The 20,716-nt window shown below is 40.2% G+C and overlaps 1 pseudogene; it reads right to left on the bottom strand.

Moving 5' to 3' along the window:
- LOC125112174 (serine/arginine-rich splicing factor 3-like) overlaps positions 1-20,716 on the bottom strand; it is a 69,655-nt pseudogene that overhangs the window by 25,715 nt on the left and 23,224 nt on the right.

The raw sequence follows: 20,716 nt of genomic DNA, 5'->3' as shown, positions 1-20,716 counted from the left end.
GACATATGGAAGTTCCCAGTCTAGGGCTTGAATCAGAGCTATAGCCACCAGCCTACAACTCAGCAACACCAGGTCTGAGCCACATCATGACCTACACCATGGCTTACAGCAATGCTGGATCCTTACAGCAAGGCCGAGGATCAAACCGCATCCTCGTGGATCCTAGTCAGGTTCGTTACCATTGAGCTACAACAGGAACTCCTAGAAGGTTCCTTCTTAACATAGATCTTAGCAACCTCAGCATACATTTTTTTTTTCTATCCTTAAGTCAGAAACTTTTCACTTAAAGGAAGCACTTTAGGGTTTCTCTTATTAAGTAAAATAAGGGTGACTTGAACACAAGTACTACCTTACAGTCAATCTGATAACCAAGTAGGCTACTAAGTGACTATGCAGCTGGATAGGCTGCTCAAAGGAATGTATCATGTCTTGGATGGCACTGAGTGAAATGGTGTGAGATTTCATCACACTACTCAGAAAGGCAATCAACTTAAAACTAATGAATTTCTGGAATTTTTCATTCATTATTTTTGGACTGCAGTTGACTGCAGGTAAATGAAACTGTGGCAAGCAAAACTGTGTCTCATTCTTGTTAGACAGGTGTGTCAGGATTGGTTTCCTTCGGCAAATATGGCTTCTGAATTCCTTTGTTCTGCCAAGAGTGCCTTGCTGTTTTTTCTTGATATTGCCAATCTTGAAGTATCGCATTGCCCCTTATTAGCTCTTATTGATTTTTTCAATTCCCCCTGCTTCAAATAATCATGACAAATTTATTTTCTGGGTCTGTACATACAGGAGGTGGTTGTCTGTTACCTCTGCATGTAAATGACAATTTAGCATGGTATAGAATTCATTGGTTGCCCTGTATTTATTTTTAAAACCCTAGAGTAGTGCTTCTCAAACTTTAGCATATACCTGGGAACTTACTAGTGTACAGATTTCTGAGCCACACCTGCAGAGAACTGAAATCAGGTCTATAGTAGGGCCCCACAATTCTATGTTCTAACAAGATCCCAGGGAATGTTGACACTGCCAATCTGCAGACCACACTTGAGCAACACTGTTCCGAGAGTTCAAAATTTCCTCCAAAATTCCTATGCTTCCTCTTCCCTTCACTGCCTGTCACATGCTCTTCAACAGCAGAACTGTGTTTTGACTTGACCTGCAATTTGGTCAAAAATAATCTATTATATATTTTTTTAATTTGTGATGCATTGTTATGGAAAACACTTCATTTCTGAAGATAGATTTATGAACAATTATTTTAAAATTTTGGTCAGTTATAAGGAAGGTTTTACTTTTTAAAAACATTCCAGGAAATTTTATTTCTTAGTCTAAAAATAACTCAGGCACACTAGGAAAAATTAGGAGTGCAGAGAAACAGGAAATTAAAATTGCCCATTAACTCACCATCTGGAAGTAACCAATTCTAACATTTTGCCCACTTCCTTTCTATATTTTCATATGTATTTTAACTTAAGAGAAAAACTATGTAATTCAATTTTGATCTTCTATTTTTCATAGAAAATTCTATTTTCCAAGTCAAGTGGAAAGATATGGCAGGAATGTAACTATCTACATGGCATGACCAAATGCTTATTTAATTATACTTATTGTTTCAGTGTCATTACTAACAGTGCCTTTATTTTACAATCAAATGTTTTACTGGAAGCAAAGTGGAGTAAACGTGGAGGAAAGAGTAGATATTAATGGGGGGTAGGGGTTAAAGGAAGTCAAAATAAAATGGATTGAACCAATAAAAATAAAGCTTTATGTATATTATTTAAGATTTGAAGGTAGAAAAAGAAAAGTTAAACATAACTAAAAATTTTGGGGAGAAGTAGAGGGAGAGAGAAGTGGTTAAGTGAGTTAAATACATATCTTGGATGTTACCCCACAAGGGACAGTGGGACCAAATGAGTAATGCCCAGCTATTCTACAGAACTGTTCTTATAAAAACTTGTCATCCCACCCTATCACTGGAACTTTTGGATTATTGTCTAATTTGCACCTAGACCACAGAACCTCTGCCACAGTGACTGCAGAATACTAGGGATCTCTACCCACAGATGTGCCAAAACTTGCCACCATCTCAAATTAAGAATTTCCTTCTTCTAAGTTATTTTTACACAACCTATATGTCTGCTTGGTAAAAACTAGGTCGCATATAGGTCCCCGGTTACAAGAGAGTATGGAAAAGGTAGTTGTGCTTTTCTTTACAGATTTTTGTTCCTTTAGTACAGGAAGGAAGTCAAGGATTTGGGGAGTTTGGGTTGAGTGAACCAATTTGTAGAGTTGGCCATAATCTACCACCTAAATAACACCTGTTGATAGTAATTTAAAAATTATAAACAATAGGAGTTCCTGCTGTGGCACAATGGGATTGACAGCATCTTGGGGGTGCTGGAATGCCATTTTATCCCAGGCCCTGCACAGTGGGTTAAGGATCCCACATTGTTGTTGCCGTGGCTTAGGTTGCAACTGTGGCTTGTATCTGATCCCTGGCCCAGGAACTCCATATGTTGAAGAGCAGCCAAAAAAAAAAAAAGTACAAATATATGCAAATAGAAAATTCATGCAAGTATAGAAGGCATAAAAGGTAAAAATTTCCTTTTTTTTAAGGGCCACACCCAGAGTATATGGAAGTTCCCAGGCTAGGGGTCAAATCAGAGCTGTAGCAGCTGGCCACAGCCACAGCCACGTGGGATCTGAACTGCATCTTCAACCTACGGCACAGCTCATGGCAATGCCAGAACCTTAACCCACCGAGTGAGGCCAGAGATTGAACCTGTGTTGGATACTAGTTGGATTCGTTACCACTGAGCCATGATGGGAACTCCTCAAAGTTTCTTTTTATATGCTTTTCCATCCCCTCTTCCTGGATTAGTTATCTATCGCTGAGTAACAAATTACCCCCAAATATAGCATCTTAACATTTATTATCTGTTTCTGTAGGCCAGAAATCTAGGCTCTAGGTCTCTTGGGTAGCAATCAAGCTGTTAATGAAGACTTGAGTCTTATCTATGCACTCAACTAGGGGAAGATCTTCCACCTCACTCACATGGTTGTTGCAGTACCTAGGCCCTCACAGGCAATGGACTGAGGGCCTTAGTTCCTCATGGGATGTTGACTGCAGGCATCCCTCAGTTCCTTGTCACATGGCCTTATTCACAGGGCAGCCCACACCATAACCACCGGTTTTCTGCCTGGTGAGCACACGAGAGAGAAGGAAAAGAGGAAACAGCCAAGATGGAAGCCATGGTCTTTCTATAACTTCATCATGAAAGTGAAATCCATCACTCCTGCTGAACTGTATTCACTCAGTAGAAGTAGTCCCTAAGTTAAGCCTGCACTCAAGAGGAGGAGGAAACACAAGGGTGTGACTACCAGGAGGTAGACCATCTTAGAGGATGCCTGTCACAGCTCATTTGCCCCCATAATCCTCTCACCCAAAGGTAATCACTGTTAATAGTTTCTTAGGATTCTTTTCAGGGGAAAAAACAATTGGATTACCATCAATGTTCCAAAATTAACCTGGAAATGTTCCAACTGTTACTGAAAAGATTTAAATGCCAACCTTTCTTAAGTGGCATAAAAGTCATCCTCTTAGCCAAGGAGACCAGATGAACACTGAAACTCGCAGCTTGTGTTCAAGCAAAAGAGGTAAACAGTATGGCAACAGTAATGTAGTGAAAGTGCCCAAACGTGTGTTTACATTTTCACAAATGAAGAAAAAAATCAGCCATAGAACATATGGGCAATGCCTCAGAAGGAGTTTTTGAAAAATAGATTTGCTCAGAAAACGCCTTCAGCTCTGTGTCCACAGAGCTGACAGAGGAGTGGGATGATGTGCCCATGATAAGGGTTAACATAAGATACAAATGACAATGACTGTGTCTCTTTCCCCCTGGTGCTACCCTTGGCCTCACTCCTTAGATATGAAGAGACTGAAGCTGAGTGACTTGTCTAAATTCCAACCCAAGCTCCTCTGGTTTCAATGCCTTTGCTCTTCCTACTTTATTCAATTCCTGAGGTCTCTTTTAGCCTCTCCCCACCTTTACTGATGCCCACACTATTCTACAGCTTGACTAGGCAGACCCAGCAACAGTCTGCCTTGAGGATAGTTTCCCTCTATCAGAAAGCTATTTTTCAGGTGTCATCTGACAACCCTTCTCCCTTGGGAAGAAGGATTATGGAGAAAAGAAACATGATTCTCATCTGGTTCTTTTTTCTTATACAAACCATCAAATATTTACAAATCTTTCTTAAACTCTGTACACTGCAGCAGGACACTGGATGTTGGCTTTTGTCCTGCTCAAATTTAAATTAAGACAGCAACTAAAAATAGATGGAAGCCTTAGCTATTTGGGGAAGAAATTACACAACAAGTACCACTTGTAGACAATGTCCAAATATGATGAATAAAACATGTAATTATGGTAGAGAGACTGCTAGAAATTAGAAAGTGCTACAAGCTCTCTGATTTAGAAATTTGAGCTTTATCTGTGAAATTCAAAGTGTTAACTTCCACTTCAGGATTAATTATTCATCAAACAAATATTTATTGAACTTAGTACCAGGCACAGGAAATGCAAAAATAAACAAAAGCATCTTTGCAATTCTAGGCGTCTAGAGAAGTAGAATTAGAAAATAGAAAATTTTATAAAATCATATAAAAATAATTACAGTACTGCTAAGGGGGCATTTATTTCAAAATTTCTCTTTTTTTCTTCTTTTTGGGGCCGCACCTGTGACATACAGCAATTCCCAGGCCAGGTTTCAAAACAAAGCTGCAGCTACTGGCCTGTGCCACAGGCACAGCAATGCAGGATCAGAACTGCTTCTGCGAACCTACACCGTAGTTGACAGCAACGCCAGATCCTTAACCCACTGAGCAAGGCCAGGGATAGAACCAGCATCCTCATGGATAGTACTTGGATTCTTAACTTGCTGAGCCAGAACAGGAACTCTTTGTCTGTTTTCATGAGGAACTTCCATTCGACAACACTATGATTTTCTCCACCTGTCTCCTTTCCCATTCACTGGTACCCAGGTTAAAGTGAATTATCTGAGGGGGAGTTTCAAAGAGGAAAATGGGCTTGCTTTTTGGCTTCTCTCTTCTCTCTCTCTCCTCCCCTCCCCTCATTCCACTTCCACTCTTAAGCTCTCTGCCACAATATTTACAGCAAGTATGGGGCAGGGGCAGTTTCTGCACATATGGAAGTAGTTTCACTCAAACAGGAAACTGTAGTCATAAGTCAGTATCACCACACACTCAAACTTCATCCTCTAGGTTACATTCCATCTGTAAATGGAGGTAAGATATGTCTATACATTACAGTTTCATGAAACTTTCTTATTTCATATAATCAGGTAATGAATCACATAACATCACATTTCCATCATGGAGCTGATACTTTTCATCTTCATCTCATGTCACCTATGTATCTCTCTTAGAACAAGACACGGTCCTAGTTGTACAGCACAAGGTCCCACTGTATAGCACAGGGAAATCCATCCAATCTCTCTGGGATAGACCATGATGGAAAATAATATAAAAAGGTATATCTATCTATATATATATATATGACTGAGTCACTGCTGAAATTGACAAAACATTGTAAATCAACTACACTTTAATGAGTCCTAAAAAAAAAAGAACTAGGCAAGGAATAGAGATGTTACTTACCGACGCCCTCCAAATGCCAAAAAAAGGACATGTGTATAGTAAATATATAGAAAGTATACCAAGTGCTAAAGGACACTGAGGAGACACTACGTCTTCCCACTAGATACCTAAAGACCTCATGGTGCAGTCACTGGGGCAGGATGTTGAAATATCTGGACTTATTAAGTCCAGGAAGGAAAGAACATGCTAGAAAAGATAATAAAGTTACTCTTCATGAAAGTGTGTGTCATGATAGGAAAATGGAAAATAGTCTATTGGCCTCAGGGTATGCAGGGTTGTGGGGGCAGGGAAAGTGGGCTTGAGGTCGCATTGTGAATGAAGGGCCTTATGTGGCGAGGACGATACAGATTTCTGCACCCTGCCCCGAGAGATTCAATGCGTATGAGATGGAGACCACTATTTGCAGTTTTAAGAAATACAAGAGATATCTTTGATGGACACCCAGCTTCAAGAAGCACCATCTTCCAGGCTAAGGAGTGAACTTCATCCCTGTTAGTCACAAGAAGCCATCAAAACATGCTGACTTTAAACATCTGAGCAAGATAACTCTGGTGGGCAGTGTGGAGGCAAAAATAAATGAGAGAAGCTGAAACCACAGCAGTTAGAAAAGATGGAGTAGATCTAGGTGTACTTTGGAGGAAGGGGAGTTGGGCCCAGTGACCAGATATGAGGGTAAAGGATACACTTGCTGGAGAAGAGGGAAGAGGTAGGAATGACTTGAGGTGAGACAGGCCAGGATCTGGGACCCTCTGCTGCACTGACTGCCATGCTTGCACCGGGACAAACATCTCTAGCCACAAAATACAAAGAAAATATAAGGGACTAAAAATACATGTGTGGTTGGGGCAAATTATGGGCAAGAAGATACCCACCCCTACCCCCTGCCAAACCCAACTGCCACTTCTGCAAGGCTGAGAGCAAAAGCAGGGTATTATGCATTCCCCCTGCACACACCACCACCAAAGAGGTAGACAGACCGCCTACAGCCACTCCTCTGGCCTGACCCCCTGGAACCACCCCCTACCCTTGCCCCATATAAGGGCTCACCTCGCCCTACCAAGTGAGCAAAGAAACATGTCATTTGATTTGGCTTCCCCCTGCTTCAGTAGAGGCCTCAATAAAGCCTTGCTTGAATCTTCTTGTCTGGCCTCTTATCAATTTCCATTGAGTAAGAAGACCAAGAGCCCCCCGGGATGGTGACAGAGGGTTCTAATTTGGCTCAGAGGTGGAGAGGTGCCTGAGGGAGTACTTTGTCCCATCATTCTTGTGTTTATTTCCATCCTTCTACTCACTCATCCACATGAAAGGAAGGGTGGCTGATCTCAATGGTCAGAGTCTGATACTCTTTGGACCACGTTTCTCTACAGGGTTGGGTCACTTCACTGACTGAACAGCTGCAAATGGCTCCAGTCTCATTTTGCCTGGGTGAATAAAGCAGACCTACCCATATCTCTGTGGGCTGTTTAGAGAAAAAGAAGATTTAAGATTCAGGAGAGAAGGAGGGAAGAGTTCTTGCTTGATTTTCCTGGTCTAAGTCACAGTCTTCAATTCAGTTTTGAGCATTCAAACTGGGGAATCAGTAGGGTAACTGATCCCAGTCCCTTTTGGAAAGATGTTAAGTCATGCTGCATCCTATCCAGTTCAGTCTTTGTCCCAAATATTTCTTTTTTAAAGTAGTAGTATTAGTAGTTACATTCAAACGAGCCTGGATGAGTTGGGTAGACCCACAATTTGTACTTCTGTCTGCTGCTGTGGACTTATCTAGCACTGAGTGATTTGCTGAAGTAGTGAGCACAGTTTTCATACTAATGTCACAAGGAAAAACAAACCTGACTCCATATTGGATTTTTTTTTTTTTACTTTAACCTTTGTATTTTGTCACTTCTGCTACAAATTAATTATGAAAGGGATGTTGCCTATAGCTTAAAGTATACATAATAGCCCATCTCCAGGAATCCTGCCTTCTATACCTGAGTTTAAGCTGAAATACCTTTGTTTAGCACACCTGAGCTTAAACTAAAATATCTTTGTTTAGCTGACCAGGCCCACCTGTGAATGGCTGCAGGAAAGAAGAAATCAACACATCCCCTCTAGAGTTTGGCTGCAACAAGAAAATATTTGCAACTTATCAATCCCCCTTTTTACTTTATCTCCTCACTTCCCACTCTTTGCTCTATGAAAGAAACTAGCATCCAAACTCAGGCAAGACTGTTCTTTGGGGCACTAGTCCACCACCTCATCAGCCTGCTGGCTTTCTGAATAAAAGTCACTATTGCTTGCTCCAACAACTCATCTCTCCATTTATTGGCCACTTGTGCAGTGAGCAGTACGAGCTTGGACTCTGTAAGACTAATTCATGAAAATGAAAAGTCTCTTTTTCTCTGTAAATATACAGACATATGTAATTTTCAACTCCTTTTTTTTCTTTAGGGTTGCACCCTTGGCATATGTAAGCTCCCAGGCTAGGGGTCAAATTGGGGCTGTAGCTGCTGGCCTGCATCACAGCCAAAGCAATGCAGGATCTGAACCACATCTGCGACCTACACCACAGCTCACTGCAATGCCAGATCTTTAACTAACTGAGTGAGGCCAGGGATTGAACCTGTGTCCTCATGGATGCTAAGTCAGATTCGTTTCCACTGAGCCATGACAGGAACTCCTACAACTCCTTCTTAATAACAGTATATACAACTGTCATTGATAAAACAATGCCCCCAGCTATAAGCAGATAGTGACAACTCCTACTTTCACTTTGAGTTGGTGTTGTATTGGGTGCTGCTGGCCCTGCTGGTCTCTGGGTTTACTAGAGAGACATGCCGTGGCCCAGGTTTTGAGGTGCACAATGTGCAAAGGCTCCCAGGTGACTAGGCATAAAAGTAACAGAAGATGTGGGAAATATGTGTGGGAATAGAAGCTAAGCAGTCCTGCTACAGTGCACAGAGAAACAAGTCTAAATGGTCTCGCTACAGTGACTTTATTTTATTAATTTTAATATTTAGTAATATTTTTTAGTGAAAAAAACATTGGCATCAACTTAATAGGGAAGAACAAATCTGCTCTATTATTAGATGTTTGTTTAGCTCTAATCCCTGGGTTCTGCTGCTTGCGCTTAGTCATGTTGGCTCTGCACCTTTTGCAAAAAGATGCTGCCTACAGCCTGAAATACACAGGATAGTCTATTCTTACAGCTGTGGTCTTAAAGAGTATTACAGATCTTCTTATATCTGTTACAAAATTATCAGCAAGAAAAATAATTTGGTATGATGAAATTTTTTAAGTAAATTAAATGCAAGTGGGATAAGAGATTAAAAATGTCTAGTTTGGAGTTCCCGTCATGGGGCAGTGGAAACGAATCCAACTAGGAACCACGAGGTTGTGGGTTCGATCCCTGGCCTCACTCAGTGGGTTGAGGATCTAGCATTGCTGTGAGCTGTGGTGTAGGTTGCAGACATGGCTCAGATCCTGCATTGCTGTGGCTGTGATGTAGGCTGACGGCTGCAGCCCTGATTCAATCCCTAGCCTGGGAGTCTCCATGTGCCGTGGGTGTGGCCCCAAAAAGCCAAAAAAAAAAAAAAAAATCTCCGGGAGTTCCCATTATGGCAACGCCAACTAGTATCCATGAGGACACAGATTCACTCCCTGGCCTTGCTCAGTGGGTTAAGGACCTGGCATTGCTGTGAGCTGTGTATAGGTCACAGATGTGGGTCAGATCCAGCATTGCTGTGGCAGTTCAGATTCAACCCCCAGCCTGGAAGCTTCCATATGTTGCAGGTGCAGCCCGACACCCCACCAAAAAAAAAATCTCTCCAGATATTGGTAATGTGAAAATTTACAGTTGTGCTAAATTGTTAAATAGAAGTTTTTAAAAAATAACTCAAGGTATTAAGAATTAACTAATGTTTGATGCCACCCTGAGATGATCTCTACAAGGAAACACATTGGAATTTATGGATATAGAAATTGCTGGAAAGTTTGTGGAAGGTGGATCCTGAGAATAGAGTTTGATGCATGGTCAGGACTAGCAAGTTTAGAATAAATTTAAATAAGTAAATTAATTTTAAAAGTAAGTTGGTGCAAAACTTGAACGTGGTTTTTCTCCCTGTTGGGAGAACAAAGTTTTCTTGGAAAGCTACTTTGATAACAGACTATAGAAAGTTCTGTTAAGTGATCTGCTGTATTTGCTTTTGAGATCTCTTATAATTTTGACTAAGGGAAAAGTATTATCCACAGTGACCTATGATTCTATCTGATCAATTTTTTTAAACAACTATTTTTAATTGAAGTTCTTTTAACTTCAGCTAACTTTGGAATACTTCAGAGGGCCCCTGAGGCATCCCAAAGGGGGAAAAGTGTTAAATTGATTAGGATTATTTGGTATGTTAAAACACATGGAGAGCATTATCAAATGAATGATAATCCTCCTCTGATTATACAGATTAATAGATGTTTTTAATATAATTTTTCCAGAACTTAGGCAGTTTCTGAAATTTGAATATGTCCTGGTACTATAATTCCAGTTACTACCTCAAAATGTTATAAGTGACAATAGTAACCAAGTTTGTCAATTTGCATTGTAATCAGATTTTAAATGTGCCTTCAGTCTTTTTGCCAATTCATGGCTTTACTCTTATGCCTTTGCAAAAATGCTTCCTCTTCAAGAAGATCTGTAGAAAGGACTTTTTAAAGAAATACAAGTTTCTGACTTCCAAGCCATAATGCTGAGCTGGTTAAGAAACTGAAGACTTCTAAAGGGAAATCCGATAGCTTCGTAAACTTAACAAAAAGGATTAGTTATGCTGGACTGAGGTGAACTGGTAAGTATGGATAATTTTACGGTTTGTATTTGAAATAGTACTGGCTTTTAATCTGTGTTTTCCAGGTATAAAGAAACTGTCCCTCTCATGCTAACTATGACTTACAGCAATTTGGAAAATTATACCTTTGTAAGCATAATTGAAACAGTTCTCTCTTACAGTTCTCTCTACATGATCCCTCCAGAGAGTGAAAGTGCTTAGGTTCCCAGCAGGTTTATCAGATAAATTAGGAAGGTCACCTCATAGTAGCCTTCAAGAACCTCAAGGTATTTTGATGCCTTGAAAAGGGAGGAATTCACTTTAATCTGTAAGGCAAAATTTCTGACAAGCCATTGGCATGACTTTCCTCACCCTGAGATTGCTTTAAATCTCAGTCTGAAATTCCTTATAAAAGTTCTATCAAAGCCATTTTTTTTTCTTTTAGAAAATTCTATATGGTCAATTATATTTATATACAGGCCAAGTTTGTTGAGACCAAACTCAATTGGCAAATAAATTAGTCTTAGTTTGGCTATATTTGATTAAAATGAGAGTAATTTTAAAGAGGAAGAGATATTTCAATGGACACCTATTAATCTGTTAACCTAATTCTATTAATTGTGATCAGTATTCACTAAGACTCCCAGATAGTTCTTAGGTATTACATCATATTGTTGCAAAGTTTATTTGAGCTTCTAAAAGGACATTCTAAGCTTGTTTCTGAAGTTTACCTCAGTAATCTGTTTTGGATGAAGATCAGATGCTCCAGAACCTGCAACAAGGGAAGTATGCATACTGGCAAAGACATGATTTAAAGGACTATTTCCAATCCAGATGGAATTTTTAATTAGCTCATGTGCAGCAAATCTAAAGAAACTGACTCTTGGATTCATATTTTCCCACTCAAAAAAGGCCTTTGCACTGGACTGGCCTCTAGAGAGGACTGATGACCTCAAAATCACCTTAAAACAATGCTCACATGGAAGAGAAACTACACTTGAATGAGAAAAGGATGACATTAGAAGTAGACAGCTGACCCAAGATGCTAGACATGATTGTATGATAACTTCAATGTTTTATTGACCTCTTGAACTTCTGCATATGAATCAAATGTTCTTCCATCAGGAGCATGATCCTGCACTAATTTTAAAAATAAATCCAGAGATGGGATTAAGATGGCAGAATAGAAGGACTGGAGCTCAACTTCTAAAATCAACAAAATTCACAACTAAAGGCTGAGCAATCTTCAACCAAATGGACCAGAAACTTTCAAAAAGATATCCTACTCCAGAAGACAAAGAGGAGGCCACATCAAGAGGTAGGAAGGGTGATTATGTGATATAAACAACCCCATACCCCCTGGGTGGGAAGCCTCACAGACTGGAAACTAACTGGTTCACAGAAACTGACCTACAGGAGTGAGAGTTCTGAGCCCCACATCAAACTCCCACGTGTGGGGATCTGGCACTGGGAGAAAGCGCTCCTGGAGTATCTGGCATTGAAGACCAGTGGGGCTTGTGCACAGGAGCTCCACAGGACTGGGGGAAACGGAGACCCCATTATTAAAAGGCACATACAGACTTTCACGTGCACTGGGTCCAGGGCAAAGCAAATTCTCCATGGGAATCTGGGTCAAAGGTGACTGCAGTTCTTGGAGGACCTCATGGAGAAACAGGGGTGAATGTGGCTTGTTGTGGGGGAAGGACATTGGAAGCAAAGCTCTTGGGAATATTCAGCAGCAGTGCCTCTCTCTGGAGGTGGCCATTTTGGGAAAATCTGGCACCACTCATCAGCACTGAGAGGCCCCAGGCCAAACAACAATCCAGGTGGGATCACAGCCCTGCCCAACAGGCTGCCTAAAGACCGCCCAGGCACACAGCCACCTGTAATCTCATCCAGAGACAAGCCCCACCCAACAGAGGGATAAGAATCAGCCCCACCTACCAGTGAGCAGGCACCAGTCCCTCCCAGCAGGAATCCTACAGCAAGCCCCCATAGTGACTTCAGCCACAAGGGGGGCAGACACCAGAAGTAAGAGAGGCTACAACTCTATTATCTGTAAGAAGGTCACCATACCAAAAACCTATAAAAATGAAAAGACAGAGAACTATAACTCAGATGAGGGAGAAAGAAAAAACCCCAGAAAAACAGCTAAGCCATGAGGAGATTCTCAGCCTCCAGGAAAAAGACTTTAGACTGTTGATGCTGAAGATTATGCAAGACATTGGAAATAAACTGGAGGCAAAGATGGATAACTACAGGAAACACTGAGCAGAGAGATACAAGATATAAAACTTAAACAAGAAGAGATGCAAAATACAATAACCGAAATAAAAAATTCACTAGAGGCAAGCTAACAGCAGAATACAGGAGGCAGAAGAACAAATAAGCAAAGTGGAGGACAGATTAGTAGAAATTATGAATGCAGAACAGAAAAGAGAAAAAAGATTGAAAACAAATGAGAGTCTCAGAGAACTCTGGGACAACGTTAAGCACACCAACATCCGTATCATATGGGTGCAAGAAGGAGATGAGAGAAGGGGACAAAAAATATTCCAAGAGATCACAGCCAAAAACTTCCGTAACATGGAAATGGAACCAGTCACTCAAATCCAGGAAGTGCAATGAGTACCATATAAAATAGACCCAAGGAGGAACACCCTGAGACACATATTAATCAAACTGACCAAAATTAAAGACGAAGAGAAAAATATTGAAAGCAGCTAGGGAAAAGAAACAAATAACATACAAGGGAACCCCGATAAGGTTATCGGCAGATTTTTCAGCAGAAACTCTGCAGGCCAGAAGGGAGTGGCATGATATACTTAACGTGATGAAAGGGAAAAACCTCCAAGATTCATTTACCCAGCAAGGCTCTCATTCAGATTTGAAGGAGAAATCAAAAGCTTCACAGATAAGCAAAAGCTAAGAGAACTCAGCAACACTAAACCAGCTTTACAATAAATACTAAAGGAACTTCTCTAGACAGAAAAGAAAAGGCCACAACAGGAAACAAAAATACCACAAATGACAAGGCTCACCAGTAAAGGTATATATACCATCAAGATATGAAATCATCCATGCACAATTATGCCACCAAAATCAGAAATCATGAGGAGGGTACAAATGCAGGACACTGGAAATGCACTTGCAATTAATAGACCAACAACTTAAAACAATCTCATATATATATATATATATATATAGACTCCTATATCAAAACTTCAGAATAACTGCAAACCAAAAATCTACAATTGATACACAAATAAGAAAAATCAGCTCAAATACAACACTAAAGATAGTCATCAAATCAGAAGAGAGAACAAGAGAAGAAGGGAAGAAAAAAGAGCAACAAAAATAATCCAAAGCAATCAATAAAATATCAGTAAGAACACATACCAATAATTACCTTAAATGTTAATGGACTAAACGCCCCAACCAAAAGACATAGACTGGCTGAATGGATACAAAAACAAGACCCATATATATGCTGTCCTCAAGAGACCCACTTCACTTCTAGGGACACATACAAATTGAAAGTGAGAGGATGGAAGAAAATATTCCATGCAAAGGGGGATCAAAGGAAAGCTGGACTAGCACTACTCATAGCAGACAAAATAGACTTTAAAATGAAGAATATTTTAAGGGACAAAAAGGTCCTACCTAATGATCAAAGGATCAATCCAAGAAGAAGATATAACAATTGCAAATATCTACGCACCCAACATAGGTTGACCACAATATATAAGGCAACTGCTGACAACCTTAAAAGGACAAATTGACAATAACACAATCACAGTGGGGACTTTAACACCCCACTTATAGTAATGGACAGATCACCCAGACAGAAAATCAATAAGGAAACACAGGCCCTGAATGAAGCATTCAACCAGATGGACTTAATAGATATTTATAGGACATTCCATGCAAAAGCAACAGAATACACATTCTTCACAAGTGCACATGGAACATTTGCTAAGATGGATCACATCCTGGGCTACAAATCCAATCTCGGTAACTTTAAGAAAATTGAAATCATATCAAGCATCTTTTTAGATCACAATGCTATATGACTGGAAATCAACAACAATAAAAAAAACTGCAAAAACACAAACATGTGGAGGCTCAACAACATGCTACTGAACAACCAATGGATCACTGATGAATTCAAAGAGGAAATTAAAAAATACCTAGAAGCAAGTGACAACCAGGATATGACACTCCAAAACCTATGTGATGCAGCAAAAGCCATTCCTTTTTTTTTTTCCTCTTTTTGCCTTTTCTAGGGCTGCTCCCACGGCATATGGAGGTTCCCAGGCTAGGGGCTGAATCGGAGCTGTAGCCGCCGGCCTATGCCAGAGCACAGCAACGTGGGATCCGAGCCACGTCTGCAACCTGCACCACAGCTCACAGCAATGCCGGGTCCTTAACCCACTGAGCAAGGGCAGGGATCGAACCCACAACCTCATGGTTCTTAGTCTGATTCGTTAACCACTGCACCACAACGGGAACTCCAAAAGCCATTCTAAGAGTAAAGTTTATGGCAATACAAGCCTACCTCAGGAAACAAGAAAAAGCTCAAATAAACAAGCTAATTTTACATCTAAAGCAGCTATAGAGAAGAACAAACAAGACCTAAAGTTAGCAGAAGGAAAGGAATCATAATGATTGAAGCAGAAATCAATGAAATAGAAATGAAGAAAACCATAGAAAAGATCAATGAAATGAAAAGCTGGTTCTTTGAAAAGATTGACAAAATTGATAAACCTTTAGCCAGACTTATCAAGAAAAAGAGAAGACTCAAATCAATAAAATTAGAAATGAAAAAGGAGAAGTAACAACGGACATCACAGAAATACAAAGCATAATAGAGACTACTCTATGCCAATGAAATGGAAGCCCTAGAAGAAATGGACAAATTCTTAGAAAAGTACAATCTTCCCAGACTAAACCAAGATGAAATAGAAAATATGAACAGACCAATCACAAGAACTGAAATTGAAACTGTGATTAAAAAACTTCCAACAAACAAAAGTCCAGGACCAGATGGCTTCACAGGTGAATTCTATCAAACACTCAGAGAGGAGCTAACACTTATCCTTCTGAAACTATTCCAAAAAATCATGGAGGAAGGGACACTCCCAAACTCATTCTACGAGGCCATCATCATCCTGATACCAAAATCAGACAGAGATACCACAAAAAAAAAAGAAAACCAGAGGCCAATTTCACTGATGAACATAGATGCAAAAATCCTCAACAAAATACTAGCAAACCACATCCAATAATACATTAAAAGGATTGTACATCATGATCAAGTGGGATTTATCCCAGGGATGCAAGGGTTCTTCAATATCCACAAATCCATCAGTGTGATACACCGCATTAACAAACTGAAGAATAAAAACCATATGATTCTCCCAATAGACGCAGGAAAAGCCTTCAATAAAGTCCAACACCTATTTCTGATAAAAACCCTTCAGAAAGTGGGCACAGAGGGAACCTACCTCAAACATAATAAAGGCCAAATATGACAAACCCACAGTGAACATCATTCTCAATGGTGAAAAGCTGAAAGAATTCCTGCTGAGATCAGGAACAAGACAAGGATGTCCGCTCTCGCCACTACTCTTCAACATAGTTTTGGAAGTCCTAGCCATGGCAATCAGAGAACTCAAAGAGATCAAAGGAATCCAAATTGGAAAGGAAGAAGTAAAATTATCCCTATTTGCAGATAACATGATACTATACCTAGAGAATCCTAAAGACTACCAGGAAACTGTTAAAGCTCAGCCATGAATTTGGCAAAGTCACAGGATACAAAATTGATACTCAGAAATCAATAGCATTTCTATATACTAACAATGAAACATCAGAAAGAGAAATTAGAGAAGCAATCCCGTTTACCATCGCATCCAAAAGAATAAAATACCTAGGAGTAAACCTACCTAAAGAGACAAAAGACCTGTAACTCTGAAAACTATAAGACACTGATGAAAGAAATCAAAGATGACACAAAGCAATGGAAAGACATTCCAGGAGTTCCCGTCGTGGCGCAGTGGTTGACGAATCCGACTAGGAACCATGAGGTTGCGGGTTCAATCCCTGCCCTTGCTCAGTGGGTTAGCGATCTGGCGTTGCCGTGAGCTGTGGTGTAGGTTGCAGATCCGGCTCGGATCCTGCGTTGCTGTGGCTCTGGCATAGGCTGGAAGCTACAGCTCCGATTTGACCCCTAGCCTGGGAACCGCCATATGCCGCGGGAGTGGCCCAAAGAAATAGCAAAAAGACAAAAAAAAAAAAAAAAAAAAGAAAGACATTCCATGCTCTTGGATTGGAAGAGTTAATATTATCAAAATGACTATACTACCTAAGGCAATCTACAGATTCAGTGCAATCCCTATCAAATTCCCAAGGACATTTTTCACAGAACTTGAACAAAATATTTTAAAGTTTGTTTGGAAGCACAAAAGACCCAGAATAGCCAAAGACATGCTGAAAAAGGAAAATGGAGCTGGAGGAATCAGGCTCCTGGACTTCAGACTATACTACAAAGCAACAATCATCAAAACCATATGGCACTGGCACAAAGACAGAAATATAGATCAGTAACAGGATAGAAGGCCCAGAATTCAACCCACGCGCCTACATCCAACTAATCTATGACAAAGGAGGCAAGAATATACAATGGAGAAAAGACAGCCTGTTCAATAAGTGGTGCTGGGAAAACTGGACAGCCACATGGCAAAGCATGAAATTAGAACACTCTCTAACACCATACACAGAAATAAACTCCAAATGGATTAAAGACCTAGATATAAGACCAGACACCATAAAACCATTAGAGGAAAACATAGGCCAAACACTCTCTCAGATAAACGACAGCAATATCTCCTCTGGTCCACCTCTTAGAGTAATGATGGTCAAAACATAAATAAACAACTCGGACCTAATTAAACTTAAAAGCTTCTCCACAGCAAAGGAAATCCTACAGAAAACAAAAAGACAACCCAGAGAATGGAAGAAAATCTTTGCAAATGAATTGACTGACAAGGGATTAATCTCCAAAATTTATAAACACCTTCTGCAGCTCAATACCAAAAAAACAAACAGCCCCATCTAAAAGTTGGCAGAAGATCTAAACAGACAATTCTCTAAAGAAGACATACAGATGACCAAAAAACACATGAAAAGATGTTCAACAACACTCATTATTAGAGACATGCAAATCAAAACCACTATGAGGTACCACCTTACACCAGCCAGAATGGCCATCATCCAAAAGTCTACAAACAATAAGTTCTGGAGAGGGTGTGGATAAAAAGGAACCCTAGTACACTGTTGGTGGGATTGTAAATTGGTGCAACCACTATGGAAAACAGTATGGAGATTCTTCAGAAAATTAAAAATATAACTACCATTTGATCTGGCAATCCTACTCCTGGGCATCTATCCAGAGAAAACCATGACTTGCAAAGACACATGTATTCTGAACACTGCAGCACTATTTGCAATAGCCAAGACATGGAAACAACCTAAATGTCCATTGACAGAGGAGTGGATCAGGAAGATATGGTATATATACACAATGGAATATTACTCAGCCATTAAAAGGAATGAAATACTGGCATTTTTAGCAACATGGATGGACCTAGAAATGATCATGCTAAGTGAGGTCAGCCATACAATGAGACACCAACATCAAATGCTTTCACTGACATGTGAAATCTGAAAAAAAGACAGAATTAACTTCTTTGCAGAACAGATACTGACTCACAGACTTTGAAAAACTTATGGTTTCCAAAGTAGACAGTTTGGGGGGTGAGAGGATGTGCTGGGGTTGTGGAATGGAAATCATATAAAATTGGATTGTGTTGATCATTGTACAACTACATATGTAATAAATTCTTTGAATAATAAAAAAAAGTAACAAAAATTCCAATTGTTGAGTTTGATACCAATTACCTGTGTCTAGTACTTCTCGGTTACCTTTGTAGACTTCTCTTCTCCTCTCTAAGGCTCTGATTAGATAGCCCTTAGGTAATTTATTACTGGGTGGGATTTTTTCACCTGGCCAATTAATAATATCTGCTCTGACCCTGTCCACAAATATGATTTTTCTTTTAGGGTTCATTCTAACTCAGAACAATGAGTTCATTCTAACTCAGAACAATGAGTTAAGGTTAAGTCTCAAAAAAACTGTAACCTCCTGGTTATTGGAAAGAAACCTCCCACAACTGGGGTGGATTTACATGGTTAACACAAGGCTATGACCATTTAAATTTAAAGGCTCCCCTATGTTGGTAAAAATTAAATCATACTAAAAATGATCAGCCTGGCATAGTAACATTTGGAAATTAGGCTTGGTACCTCATGAACAATGCCTACATACTTTTGGTATGGAACAAGCTGGGTCAGATGACTGGAGATTCACTGAGTCATACCTAATAAAATTCAGTGGATGTGTCGTACTCATTTTTGGCTTTGGCTTCCACCAGGGTGAATAGGAAGATGTACTCTAGGATTCCCTTGGACTCAAGCCATACACTTAATAATCTAAAGATGATCCCAACCAATATACCATTGGTTCAAGCCTAATGGGTCCAGAGATCTGTATGCAGCTAGGATGATAAGATAACTTAGCAGCTATTCTTGTACCTTCAATAAGGTTGGAGCATGAAATCAGTCATATTGAAGCCTAACAAAATTCACTCAATAGATTTTAAATGATAGGAACAGGAGTTCCCATCGTGGTACAGTGGAAATGAATCTGAGTAGGAACCATGAAGTTGTGGGTTCGATCTATGGCCTCACTCAGGGGGGTTAAGTATCCAGCACTGCTGTGAGCTGTGGTGTAGGTCACAGACATGGCTCAGACCCCATGTTGCTGTGGCTGTGGTGTAGGCTGGCAGCTACAGCTCCAATTAGACCCATAGCCTGGGAATCTCCATATGCTGTGGGTGGAGCCCTAAAAAAAAAGACCAAAAGGCAAAAAAAAAAGGAAACAAACTATTAGTATCTAAATTCTATGCTGCTAATTTAATTGACTGACTTCAGAACTGTTTTGGTGTAAGAAGCTCTTGGCTTAACTATTTGCTTATAACTCTACTGATGTTATTAGCTATACTGTTTGTGTTTTGCCTATTTTACAAGATTGTTGCCTCTTGTATTACCAAATGTGTAACTGAGCCACCAACAGAATGATGATGACTAGGAGACCTGAAGCAGTTAACCAAATATATAGTTCTTTAATAAAGCAATGATTGTAATAGTGTAACTCTAGATATGGGAATATGCAACAAGAGGGAATATTTTCCTGGACCATAACAGAATAGTAAGACAGGTGGTCTAGAGACTTTTAGCTACTATTAATAAGGTGTAGTCCAGTATTAGTGCACTGAATGGCTTACTAACTAGATCTTTGCCAAACCTGGGAATAAGCATTCCTAGTACCATGTGACAAAATGGTCATGAAATGCCTCCCAAAACTATGGTCAAATTTATAACCATGTGGAAACACTGTGAACTTAAGTCTGGCACTTGCCATCAGCCTCTATATGAATTAAATCTTGAACCACTGCAGCTGCCAACCCACAGCACCCCCTGAGCGGAGCTCCTTGTGACTAGTAGTAACCTTTATGGGACCAACAATAAGCTTTTGTAAAATGTGTGCATGGCTGCATCCATCTCCCCCTCACCTTTATCATATATACTGATGTTGTTTCCCTCTGCCTCTTCGGGGTGGTATTTCACATTCATCTGCGAATGTGGCCACTCCCAAGGGTGAGAGCCGTTTGGCTTGCAGGCTATAAAAACTCAAGCTGCATATTGAAGGAATGGTTTTAGTGAGCCCAGAATTCTTGTTCCTGCTTCCTGCCCTTTGTTGCAAAAACTTGATCAATATGTCCTAGCTCCCACCTTACCTCCTCAGAGGGGATTCTCAGGGCTACCTGAGGTGCCATATCCTGGGCTTAAGTTCCGATTTTTCCCCAGATAAAACATAACTGTCGTCTTTCAGGTTGTGCATTCTTTTCAAGTCGACATAGACTAGTATCCATGAGGACGTGGGTTTGATCCCTGGCCCTGATCAGTGGGTTAAGGATTGGGTGTGGCTGTGGCTGTGGCTGTGCCTGTGGTGTAGCTCCAGTTTGACCCCTAGCTTGAGAACTTCCGTATGCTGTGGGTGCATCCATAGAAAGAAAGAAAGAAAAAAGAAGCCTGCATTCTAACTCAGGTA

The sequence above is a fragment of the Phacochoerus africanus genome, chromosome 11 (assembly GCF_016906955.1).
Source record: "Phacochoerus africanus isolate WHEZ1 chromosome 11, ROS_Pafr_v1, whole genome shotgun sequence".
Classification (NCBI taxonomy): Eukaryota; Metazoa; Chordata; class Mammalia; order Artiodactyla; family Suidae; genus Phacochoerus; species Phacochoerus africanus.
The sequence above is the reverse complement of the archived record's forward strand: the minus strand, read 5'-3'. Positions and strand labels throughout refer to the sequence as shown.